This window comes from Chelonoidis abingdonii, chromosome 9, assembly GCF_003597395.2.
Source record: "Chelonoidis abingdonii isolate Lonesome George chromosome 9, CheloAbing_2.0, whole genome shotgun sequence".
Taxonomy (NCBI): domain Eukaryota; kingdom Metazoa; phylum Chordata; order Testudines; family Testudinidae; genus Chelonoidis; species Chelonoidis abingdonii.
Window position 1 is genome coordinate 49,371,121 of NC_133777.1, and position 13,302 is coordinate 49,384,422.

Genomic DNA, 13,302 nt, shown 5'->3' on the forward strand with positions numbered 1-13,302 from the left:
CTTTGTAACTGTTGTTCTTCAAGATGTGTTGCTCATATCCATTCCAAACCCACCCTCCTTCCCCACTGTCGGAGTAGCCGGCAAGAAGGAACTGAAGGGCGGTTGGGTGGGCACGGGTATATATCCGGCGCCATAGCTGCACCACTCCAGGGGCGCCCAGCCAACCCACCGAGTGTTGCTAGGGTAAAAATCTTCCGACGAACGTGCACACAGCGTACGCACACCTAACTGGAATGGATATGAGCAACACATCTCGAAGAACAACAGTTACAAAGGTGAGTAACCGTCTTTTCTCATTATCTGTATAAATGTCTAAATCCTTTTCTGAATCTCGCTAAGCTCTTGGACTCAGTGCTGTCTTGTGTCAATTAATAACTTTATACACAATGCATAATTTCCTTGTAACTGTTTTAAATGTGTTGCCTTTCAAGTTCATTGCATTCCCTTTGTTCTTGTTTTATGAGAAGATAAACAGGAATGCCTGGTTTACCTTCTGTATTCCATTAACAATTGTATGTATCTCTGTCTTCTTTCATTTGTCTCATCTCTAAGCTAACAATCCTAATCTTTTGAATTTCACTTAATATAAAAGACTTTTCATGCTTGTAAATATTTTGATGCTTTTATCTGGACCCTCTCTATTTCTTCTTGTGATAACTAGAACTGAACACAATGTTAAAAAAGAGCCTATTCCACTGATTTATATAATGTTAAAATCAGTATCATTTGTTATCCCATTCATTGTGCATCCTAACTTTTGTGTGCTCTTCATTGTACAGATATTTTCATTGTGCTATCTGCAGTGACACCTCAGCCTATTCCCTGAGTGGTTATACTTAATTTAGAATCCAGCAATATGTATAAGTATTTCAAATTATTCCTTCCAATGTGTTTTTAGCCATCATATATTTCATCTAACATCATGATCTTTGTTCACCTAGCTTTGCTTGATTCCTTTGGAGTTTATATAGTTTTCTCAAGTCTAGAATAACCACAGCAGTTTTGTATCATCTGCAAATATTATCACCTCACTCTTCATTCCCTATTTGAAATCATGAATGAATACTTTAAATAACATAGGTCCTAGTCTGTGAGGCACACCATGATTAGTCTTTTGGGAGGGACTTTGTTAAACGCTTTCTGAAAATTTAGATAAATATAAATTGTTTCTCTATTTTGTTGCCTGGGTCAAAGAGGTCTAGTAGACTGTAGAGGCACAATTTTCCTTTATGGAAGCTATTGTATTTTATCCCTGTTATATCATGTTTATCTAGGTGTTTTATAGCTCTCTCTAACTATTGTTTCAACCAGTTTTCCTGGTATTGAATTAAGGCTCACTGGTCTGCAATTCCCAGGATCACCACAGCACTTTTAATAAAGATAAATACAGTATTTGCTACCTTCTAGTCTTCCAGGATTGTCATTGATTTTAATGAGATCACATATTTTTATTATTGTTTCAACCACTTAGTTCTTAAATTCCTTTAGAATTCCTGGATGAATGCTATTCAATCCTACTTTATCAGTTATTTTAGTATTTCCTCTTTTTTTCAGTGGCTGACAATGTCTTATTGTTACTATAACTCCTTGCTTAATGTTGTAGGTATGTTCCTGAAAAATGCTACTTTAAGTGATTTAGTGTTAAGCAAATCCAATTTCTCCACAAGACAGTGTAAATGGGAGGGGTTAGGTTCCAGGGAAATTTTTTTTGCCAGACAAAAGAGACACACACACACTCTCCCTCTCTATATCTATATCTATATATATTAAATACACAGTATAATTTTAAACAAACAATTTAATACTGTAGACAGCATTGATGATTGTGAAGCTTGGTTGAGGTGGTCGAGTCAGAGGGTGGGATATTTCCCAGGGAATGCCTTACTGGGAGGAGCAGGAGCCGCCGCCGCAAGATGCAGGCACCGGAGCCCGAAGAACCGGACGTGCTGGGAAGCACCGAGTGAGTGCTCAGGAGAGCGGCCGCTCCCCACTAGCTACGCTACTGCTTGTGTGTGAATAAGAGATGCGCATTGCCCCTTTAAGTACACTGATCCCACTCTAAGTACACTGCCTTTTTAAGCAGATCAGCAAGTTGAGACAACAGCTGCTGCCAGCAAGGTCCTGAGCCCTGTCATGTCCTCTGCCTCCCACTCTGTGGAGATGGGGGGTAGGAGAGAAAAGGAGGGGGACACTCTGACTTTAGCTCCCCTCTTCCCCCTCCCACCCCGCACAGTAAGCAAGAGGCTCCTGGGAGCAGCTCCAAGGCAGTGGGCAGGAGCAGCCCAGGGCACTGGGGGGACGGACAGCTGAACTGCCCTGCAATTGATAGCCTGCTGGGCGGCTGCTGCACAGGGAACTTAGGGGAGCTGATAGGGGGGCTGCCGTTCCACCCAGCTACCAAGCCTGCCCGCCCCCCCCCCCCACTAGCTCCAATGAGCTGCTCTTTCTGCAAGCAGTGGAGAAAGCAGGCGGCTGCCAAACAGTGTTATAAGGGAGCATTGCACGACTTTAAACGAACATGTTCTCTAACTGATCAGCAACAAAACAACGTTAACCAGGACAACTCAAAGTGAGGAGTTACTGTACCTGAAAAGATCGGGTCTGGAGTAGGTTTCTCCCCAACATCTTCTATGGTCAAATTGATGTAAGAAATTGTTTGACTTGTCTACAGTGTCCAGAAGTCCAGCAGACCTACTGTTCTCTTGCAAGCTTCCTGCTTCTGATATACTTAAGAGAATTTCTTGTTGTTTGTTTTTATGTCCTTGGATAATTGTTCTTCAAATTCCTTCGTTGCTTTCCTCATTTTCATTTTGAATATTGTGTGTCATTGCATTTTGCTTATTTTATTTAAGCAGAAGATGAGCACTATGATTTTTGGTGGCATCATGTTGGATAGCGCTATGGAGTGTCATGTGAAAATTGGAAAAGCCAGAGGTTGTAGTAGTTTAGGGAAGCAAATGACAATTACTTGAAATACATTGAAATGAAATAATTGATTCAGTAGGATAGTAATAAAATTCACTGTTTTCATTTTCAAGCTGCATGATCAGCAGAGGTGTAACCACAAACACCTTGCCAGCTTTTATCACAGCAACAGTAGTGTCAGTGTTTTTCAGGTCTTTCATTATAGTTTATTGTGCATACCCACATTCTGCAGATGTTGCACCCTATTGTAAAGTTAATTCTTCCCAGTCATTTTCAATGTACTCTCACAGCTGAGTGTAGGGTCCTGAAAATTGAATCCTAAATGTACTATTGTGTTCCCAATAGATGTTAATCAAAGATAACTGAATTGGTCCAAAGAGAGTCTTACTGGTATATTCTTAGTTCAGCGCATGAGGGGCTTGACTCCTACAACTCCAATTAATTCTAAATGAGTTATGACTAAACTCAAATGCATTGAATCTGGGTACATGATTTCACATATCTCTTATCCTTACAGATTAGTAGAAAGAATGATGAGGTTACCATAAACTCACTCTCCAGCAGGACACACAGAACATACCCCATTTTAGGAAGCAAGATAAACCAAGTTATTTATAAGCTTAGTTCATCTTATTGACAGTGGATTTCACTGCCACAGAACACCCGAGGCCACCCAGAAAAGATCTTTTCTTTTTTAATAAATAATGAAAATAAATTTTTGCACAAGTAAAAAGAAATATGCTAAAAAAATTTACTCTGCAGCAGTGTTTGAACAATTCCAGATTTTTCTGTGTTTCAGGCATATTGATAGCTGTGCAATATCCTTCCAAAATAAAATATGCTATTAAGTGGGCTTTCTCCCAGTAAAGAATCTTTTCTTTTTGTTGTACTGGAACATACAATAATTAATTAATATTGAGATAAATCATCTACCTGGTGTATTGTGCTTCAAAACCAGTAGCTAAAATTTACCATTATTAATGGGTGTTGTGTCCCAAATTTGATTAATCAGGGTGTAATATAATTACTTGTGTAGGCACTGTAGGCATTTCTTCCCCCTTCCCATATGCAAAGTTGTCCATTTGGCTTAGATGAATTGAGAGGGAAGTATCCCTCTTTTCCTCTGAAGCACTGTGTATTGTCTACCCAGGGGCAGGGTATTCGAGCTAGATGAATCAGTAGTGTGATCATTCTTATGGCACATTTTCTTATGCAGTCTAGAATGGGGAAAACACATTTAAGAGATTCCTTAATCTACTTGGTATTATGAAATTGTAATTTAATTTAGAATAGCTCTGTATTTCAACTTTTAATGTTAGTGTAGCAGTGAAAGTTAAAAACAGAAAAAGTGTTTACAGTTGTCTTCCTGATTGTTTCATGCCATCTTGGAGAAACTTTACAAGTAACTATACCTACAGTATATTAATTAAAGATCTTGTTACCCTATATCCCTTATGATGAGATGGACAGCACAGAGGGGTCTAATCAGTTGTGTAATTTGTGTTTTGGCACTAGGTTACTGTCTGAAGAGTGATTCTAAAGCAAGTCTTACAATTCTTTAGTCAGTTATAAATAATTGCCTTCCCATCAGTCATGTAAGGTTTATGGTTCTCTGATGTTCTGTAAAACGTTCATTTTGTTGTCTTTTGTGTAGTTCTCAGCACTGGGGAATTCTGGCTGATAGACAAAATGATCGCTTACAGTGCTTCCCATTTGTAGATCTTAAAGGTAGCCAAGAACCATATTAACTGTAAAGCCTATATACCAGGGGTTGGCAACCTTTCAGAACTGGTGGCCAAGTCTTCATTTATTCACTCTAAGTTAAGGTTTCGCATGCCAGTAATACATTTTAACCTTTTTAGAAGGTCTCTTTCTGTAAGTCTATAATATATAGCTAAACTATTGTTGTATGTAAAGTAAACAAAGTTTATAAAGTGTTTAAGAAGCTTCCTTTAAAAGTAAATTAAAATGCAGAGCTCCCCCCCTCCCCCGGACCAATGGCCAGGACCCGGGCAGTGTGAGTGCCACTACAAATCAGCTTGCGTGCGCAGGTCGCCTACCCCTGCTATATACAATGGTGATTGGGCATTTGATAAATACCTATCTTGAGAGAGAGGCCTCCCCAAGCACACCCCAAAACCAACCCCCCCCCAAAAAGCTCCCAAAATATTAACCCTCTGATTACATGTTTAGAAAAATATGAGCATGTTTATAGTAAGTGCATACCAATAGCTACTTCCGGACGGTACATCTTAAGAGTAAAATTGTGGTCACTTGTAAGCTTATATGAATACCATTACTATTCAGTTTCTTATTCATTTCAGGCATACTATTCACAAAATAAGCGATGTAATCCAGTGTATATGACATCAGATTAGGAGTCAGGAAAGCTGGGTTTGATTTCTGGCTCTGCCAGTGACTTGACACGTAACCTTGAGCAAGTCATTTAAGGTCTGTGCCTCAGTTTTCCCCTCTGTAAAATGTGCTTAATAATGCTTACCCATCTTTGTAAAATGATGTAAAATGTATGGATACACTATATAAATATTAAGCCTTTATTATTATATCCAAAGCTCTGCTGTAACACTACCAACATCATACATATTTATGCGTGTTTCACACCTCATTGATGAAACCTGCATGATTGCTCAATACGTTGTACTTCTGGGTGCTGTGTATATATATAAAGTGTGTGTGTCTCTGCATACCTTAACTTAGGACCATGTCTTCTCTGGCAATAAAATTGTATTACCTCTGCTGTAGTCTCTAAACACAACAAATTTTGCAATTAGCTTCACTTTGGAGTTGTACAAAGGAGCTAAACTTGGCAGTTTATTTGAGAGGGAGGAGTTAGACTGCCCTTTCTCTCCCCCATGCCATAATAGGCACGTGCCACATCTGTTTGGTTTCACAGTTATCAGTGCTAGACCTGCTCATATTTCAGCTGCCTATATGAGTCAGTGAAAGTTACGCCTCTGAGTGGGGGATGGAGCAGTTTCAGATGATGCTCCCAAATAATAGAAAGGTATGTATGGAGTTGGGGGATTTCCAAAGTTATTCATCATAATCTAAAAATTAAAAGAAAGGGCTGGAGAAGGTCAGACATCAAAATAGATTGTGTGAATTTTCTTTGTTTTTTGTTTGTTTTTTTAACTGATACTTTTTATGATGACCTGTGCACCCCCAGATTACTCTAATCTGTGCCTCACAAAGAAAACTGCACAGGCAAGGCCTAGTGGTTTTGTGGTAGTGTTATGAACTCCCATCCAGTAAACCTAAGTTGGATTTCTATTGCACATTTCCATGGGCTGAAAGTGCTGCAAAGGCAGAGTTCTCTGGTGGTTGGAGGGTGGTAAGAGAACAATATGTTGATTACTACAGAGGCTTGTGTTGATTACTAGCTAAATAACTGTCAGAAGAGAATCTTGGTGGCTGCAGCTCTGTCTGAAAACTAAGGGCTTGGCTACACTGGCGCTTTACAGCGCTGTAAAGCCTCAGTGTAATCAGTGCCGCAGCACTGGGAGCGCGGCTCCCAGCGCTGCAAGCTACACCCGTAGAGGATGTGGTTTACATGCAGCGCTGGGAGAACTCTCTCCCAGCGCTGGCGCTGCGACCACACTCACACATCAAAGCGCTTTGAAGTTTCAAGTGTAGTCATACTCTAAGAATGGTGAAATTCTCCCCACAAATGGATATGCTGAAGGTAAACATCCTTTCCCCAAAAGAGGAAACACAAAAATAAAACTGTACTTTGATATGAAGTACCTAATAATCAAAAGTGATGGTATTGCAATGGCAAATGATTGAAACACATACTTGTCCATATTGCCAATAAATGTAACAGACACTCATTTAAGAGAATTTTTTTGCAGCATAGAGCATTGAAAACACGTCTAATAGGTGCATTCATTTTAACATATTCAGTGAGCAGGCCTGACTAATTAGTACATGTCACCATCTACTACTTACTAAGACTATTCATTTTTAAATGTTGAAATTGTAGGGAATGGTGCACACCAATTATGTTCTTTTTAACTGAATTATGTTGGTATAAAGTTTTAGTGGAGGAGGCCATCATTGTGATTCAGCCAGCATTCATCTAAGGGAGCACTGCTGACCTGAAATTATTTAGAACAAAGGGAAAAAGCCTGAAATACATTGTGAAAAGAGAAGAAAAATGCCTGAAATGCATGTATTACTATCTTTAGGCATGCAATTGAGAAGAGGTCAATAAATAAGAGCCATAAAAATACCTCTGCATTTCAATGCAATGTTCAAGCACCTGACATCAAAATGTCTCAACAGATCATCTCTTCATCCTTATACAGAGGTCTTGAATCTGTCATCTTGCACCATACTGCACTGATAAGTGGAATAGTTTGTTACATTTTTTCATGAGCTTGATTTCAGCATAGTGGACCAAATTCAGCCCAGAGGTAAACAGTTGCATATCTGTTGAACTCAGTAAAGCAGTACACCTTTGTAGAGGATTGAATTTGGTCTGTAGTGTTGTCAAACTGTTGTTTTACTGGTTCATCCATCTGGTGAATGAGGAAGTATGTTCCAGTGGCTAGAGCACTAAATTATGAGGTGAGACGTGGATTCTATTCCGGGCTCTTCCATTGACTTGCTGTGTGAATTTTAAGTTATTTAATTTCATTGAGCCTTAGTTTCCCCATGTGTAAAATGTGGATGGTAAAGCTTGCTCACATTTCTTAAGTGCTTTGAGGTCTATGGATGAATAACATATCAGCTTTAAGTATTATCTTTTACTTGAGAAGCCCAATTTCTGATTATAGTGAATGTGTCTGTTCAGGTTTTAATTAGCCCTCTTATCATTCATTATAGTGATCCCTTAGGGATAGGAATTTCCACAGAATTTTTCTCATGTGCTTCAATGGCTAGGTAGCTTGTTGAGTGGTGGCATCTAAACTATAGAGGGAGAGACCGAATATGTTCTTTTGATATCTGAAGAAGAATAAGATTATCAGGGCAGGGGTGTGTCAGTTTCCTGAGCACTTTTCTCTTGAATAGTAGAGCAAAATGGAGTCAAAAGCGAATGATGTTCGATTATCTCAATTAAGTGAAATTTTAAATTATTCCTTTTTTTAACATGATGTACTTTGTATATGTGTTTCCATTAGCTTCAGTGGACTCTGCTGGACGCTATCAAATGAAAGCTCATGCTGGTAACAGGTACCAGAACAACATTCAGAACGTGAGGACAGCACAGCAGCAAACCTATAGTTAAAGTTGAAAGAGTTCAGCCATTGTCATTTTAAGGGCTGGGAAGGGGAGAAGGACGTTCAGCAAAATATGTCAAAACGTTTTTGAGTTATATACCAGTGAAGAAAGGAATAGACTTTTTTCTATCTTTATAGAGTTCAAACACTGATTTTTAAACTTCAGGTTTGCTATAAATTTAGCTCTTAATATTGCAAAGTGCCTTTGGTATTAAAATAAGAAAGCGATAGATATTTGAATTCCTTTACTTTTTCCAGTCTGCAAACAACACAATTTTCTATGGTTTGAAGGTGCAGAGTTCCCTTCTCACAGCTGCAGATGATTTCAGAGGATGTTACGTGGAGTGCTCATAAATCGAACATCCTGTGACTGTCTAAAACCAATCCGTGACTGTCTGGAAACCAGTCTGTAGTTTATGAACTATTAACTGAATGACTCTTGCCCACTTCGCAGGCTATATCAGAAAACTATGTCATGTCGTGAGGCTGTGTGTAAACCATTTATATTAAGTGTTAATGTTCTAAATTATTAATGGCTAACGTTAATGGCTAGTGTATGCCTAATGTGAGCTTGATTTCTATACTGGTGCCTTTGGGATATGCAAGCGTAAGTTTGTGTACAGCTTTGACTATATCATTTTAATATTTTAACTTGAGCAGTGCTTTGTGAATATGAAGTTCCCTGGCTTCTGCGAATTTCTTACATCTAACATTCAGATTCATTTTTCAGTATGTAACTCTAATTTGGAGGAGGAAAAAAGTTGATCACTTTCAGCGTCTGTGGACAAGAGGGGGTAAATAAAATCAGTAATGGAACATGAAAACATTGTAATAACCCAAAGTTATGAAATATGCTAGTCTCCATCATTTTTTCCACAATCTTTTTAGCAGAAAATCTTTGAACTGAAGAGGACTGATCCATAAAACTGTCCTTTTTGTGATAGAATTTCAAAGCAAGTGTGTCCTGTCTATCTCTCAGAGAAGTAGTATAAACCAGCTAAACCTTAAAAACCACATTCACACTTACTCTTTTGTTTTAATTATTTGCTCAGAGATTTTATGGAATAGAAATGTATTAACTAAGAAAACATTTTGTTTGGACTCAGAACAGCATCTTTTTTTCCCCACTTTTACATAGTGGATACATGAAAGCAGGGAGATCACCAGACTGAGAGATTCTAGCACTTCTCTTCTTTCTCTTAAATATTTCAAAAGACTCATTTCTTGAATGTAACTTTATAATAAGAGTATATGATGAGGTTGTTTGGAGTTGGGCTAGCATAGTTGTTTCAAAGAGTTCAACAAAGAAGGAAAAGTCCCCCAGTGCTATAAACCCAAAGGCTTAACATTTGAATAGATCAGTGTCTGGCAAAGCTAATATCTGTTAGATCATATAGAGAAAGGTTTGGGGCATTGTCTTCAAGGGAAAAATCTTTGTGTCTCTATATCATTAGTCAATGTATGAAATATGAGAACTTACCATGAATGTGCTTGATGAAACTGTTCTAGTGCTAGACTGCAGCCCCATCTGGTGTTTGAACAGGGGTTCTTCTTATGTAGCTCTCCTATATCATTGCGTGAATAATAAGGCACCTTGCTATACTGTACTTGAGAAAATTGACATTTATACAAATGCCCAATTTTATTAATAGCTTCTATTGTATGCCATATTGTGATGAAAGCCAATTGTGTTTTTGGTGAATTACAGCGTAGCAATCCTGTTGATAACATGCCATCCACTAAATCAGGTTAAGAGCTGTATTTACTAGGTAGGTTTATTTACACAGCTTGCGTTTATTTCTGTGATCAAAAATGTATATTGATCATTCAAATGGTCTAACAAAATAGAAATAATTACCTCTTGTTTCTTGTATTTTTACATTAAAAATGATTCTCTGAAGTTACATTGGGATGAATTTGGCCCGGTGGCTTTAAACTGGTGAGACATCAATTCATAAAAGATTCAAATCCTACATATTCTGAAGGCTCACATTTAGTGGGTTCATATTTGGTTTTTGACATGGGGTTAGTTATTTCAGGAACTGATCAAACTCATTCTCAAATAGTTTTCCAGTAAGCTGAGGGAAATTTCTACTTGTATTGCAGATTTGGTAGGAAGAATATAAGTGAAACAAACCTGTGACTAAAAGAAGCATTGCCTTGCATCATGCAAATGGTTTAAGATAGTTTTATTGTTTCTGTTCTAAGTTGACTAAAGGTAATGCCATGGAGAAACTGAAGCGTGTGACTTTCTGCATATAATGGACCAATGTCTTTTATACAGCTCTCTTTTTTGAGTAACCATTTTCTCTTTGGCTAAAGTATCTGCCCAGTAATAATTTGACCTTGATGGAGACATGACTGAAAGGCTTTTTTTCAGATAACTATGAATTAAATTGAATTGTTTGGGCAGGTTTTCTCAGTCAAACAAGAGAACGTTCACCTTTGAACCTAAATCAAATGCTTTAAATCACATTTGAGAAAACTAAACATATTCTTTCACCATCCCTATCCTGTCTGATATTTTGAAGGACATTTCTGTGGCGACATGCCTTTATTTTTTAGTTTTAGGTCCCATCTTTCTCGGCTTCCAATTCATCAGGCAGAACTGAAAATCAATAGCACTAAATTTAGTAGGAATTTAACACTATATATTCCTAATCATTGTCACTTTTCAGGGACATGCTGGCTGCCACTTCCCGCAGTTCCCATTGGCTGGGAACAGCGAACCGTGGCCACTGGGAGATGCGGGCGGCTGTGCCTATCGATGATCAATGTAAACACTGTCTTGCGGCCCACCAGTTCTATATCTAGGGCCCTACCAAATTCAGGCTCTATTTTGGTCAATTTCATGGTCATCGAATTTTTAAAATAATAAATTTCATGATTTCAGCTATTTAAATCTGAATTTTCATTGTGTTGTAATTGTAAGTGACCTGACCCAAAAAGGAGTTATGAGAGAGGGTTGCAAGGTTATCGTAGGAGGGATTGTGCTACTGCTACCTTTACTTCTGCACTGCTGCTGGCAGTGGCATTGCCTTTAGAGCTGGAGAGCGGTGGCTGCTGGGCAGGAGCCCAGCTCTGAAGGCAAAGCCACCGCCAGCAGCAGCACAGAAGTAAGGATGGCATGTTGTGGTATTGCCACCTTTACTTCCACGCTGCTGCTGTCAGGGTGTGGCCTTCAGAAATGGGCACCTGGCCAACAGCCACCACTTTCCGGCCACCCAGCTCTGAAGGCAGTGCAGAAGTAAGGATGGCAATTATGCAACCCCCCTAAAATAACTTTGTGACCCCCCCGCAACTCCTTTTTGGATCAGGACCCCCAATATGAGAAATGCTGGTCTCCTCTGTGAAATCAAGAAAGATGTGGAGAAATTGGAGAGTGTCCAGAGAAGAGCAACAAGAATGATTAAAGGTCTTGAGAACATGACCTATGAAGGAAGGCCGAAAGAATTGGGTTTATTTAGTTTGGAAAAGAGAAGACTGAGAGGGGACATGATAGCAGTTTTCAGGTATCTAAAACGGTGTCATCAGGAGGAGGGAGAAAACTTGTTCACCTTAGCCTCTAATGATAGAACAAGAAGCAATGGGCTTAAACTGCAGCAAGGGAGATTTAGGTTGGACATTAGGAAAAAGTTCCTAACTGTCAGGGTAGTCTAAATACTGGAATAAATTGCCTAGGGAGGTTGTGGAATCTCCATCTCTGGAGATATTTAAGGGTAGATTAGATAAATGTCTATCAGGGATGGTCTAGACAGTATTTGGTCCTGCCATGAGGGCAGGGGACTGGACTCGATGACCTCTCAAGGTCCCTTCCAGTCCTAGAGTCTATGAATCTATGAATCTGTGTAGTATAGGATAAAAGCACACAAAAGACCAGATTTCACAGTCTGTGATGCATCTTTCATGGCTGTGAATTTGGTAGGGGCCTATCTATACGTAATTGTTTCGTATTTCAGATATTTGGTTTTAGAGAAGTCAATAAAGAGCCATAAGTTGTCATATAGAGACTACTTGGTTCTTTTAAATCATTGCTAAGAGTGTTTACTCCTGGGGGAATTCTGTGCTACACAAAAATTCTGTGCACAATATTTTAAAATTCTGTATATTTTATTTGTGAAAATATTACAATCTAATTGTGCCAGTTTCAATTATTTTGGTAACTTATTTCAAAATACCTGTCAGAAAAAAATGTCTGTAACAGTACGGACAACAAAATAGATTCCCCCAGGAGCAGAACGTTAAAGGAACCTGTATGACAACCCAGTTTCTGTTTCTCTGTTCTGTTTTTGTTGGGCACCTCAGTCTGGGTGTGTCACATGCCAGCTGGGCACATCTTGGGGGAAAGACTCTGCCACTCCGGTCTTTCGTTGATTCTTGGGGTTTTGTTTTTGTCCTGCCCCCATAGGATTACCATATAGAGGCTCCCAAATAGAGGACAATGTCAGGGGGATGGGGAGTTGGGAGGGGGGTACAGTTGGGGAGTGCTGGAGGCGGTCTGTGTGTACTAGGAAAGAGTATTTGGGGGGCGGTCGTAGAGGGGGCTGCACCCCCTAGCCCAGACACCTGTACCCCATCTTCTCCAGAGCCCAGCTGCCGGGCCAGGCATCTCCACACAAACCCCCAGAACACAGCCACGCGGCACCGCCCATCCCAGACACCTGCAGTCTCTCCTCCCAGAGCCTGGGGATCCATAGGGAGAAACAGCCTGATGTTGGTCAGACTGGGCTTGTATGGAGTTTCCTGTGGTGATTTCAGTATTGGGCGGTGCAGGGCTGACCCTGCACAGGGCCTCCATCTCTGCTGGGCTGGGCGGTCTGCTCGCTGTGACCCACATGCCACCTCCTTCCTTCAGGGTATGCAGGGAACCACAGTTGCCGGGAACCCTCCAGTTCCCCGTCCACACCCCTCCAACAATGTCCTCTGTTTGCATGCTGGGGAGCCAGGCTCTGCCAGGACCAGTAGCCCCTAGTGGCAGCTAGCAGCTGTGCAGCACCAATTCTGCAGGAACAAATGAAATTCTTGTGCAGAACATTAATTCTCTGTAAATTCTGCTTTGCGCAGCAGCACATTATTCCCCCAGGGGTAAGTGTTTGTAAAAGGAGAAACAGTCAGAATATGAGTATAAACACAG

At 39.9% G+C, this 13,302-nt stretch overlaps 1 protein-coding gene across 2 annotated transcripts in view; it reads left to right on the forward strand.

Moving 5' to 3' along the window:
- The window catches only part of PEAK1 (pseudopodium enriched atypical kinase 1), a 235,539-nt gene that overhangs the window by 162,931 nt on the left and 59,306 nt on the right, over positions 1 to 13,302 (forward strand). The window lies entirely within an intron of this gene.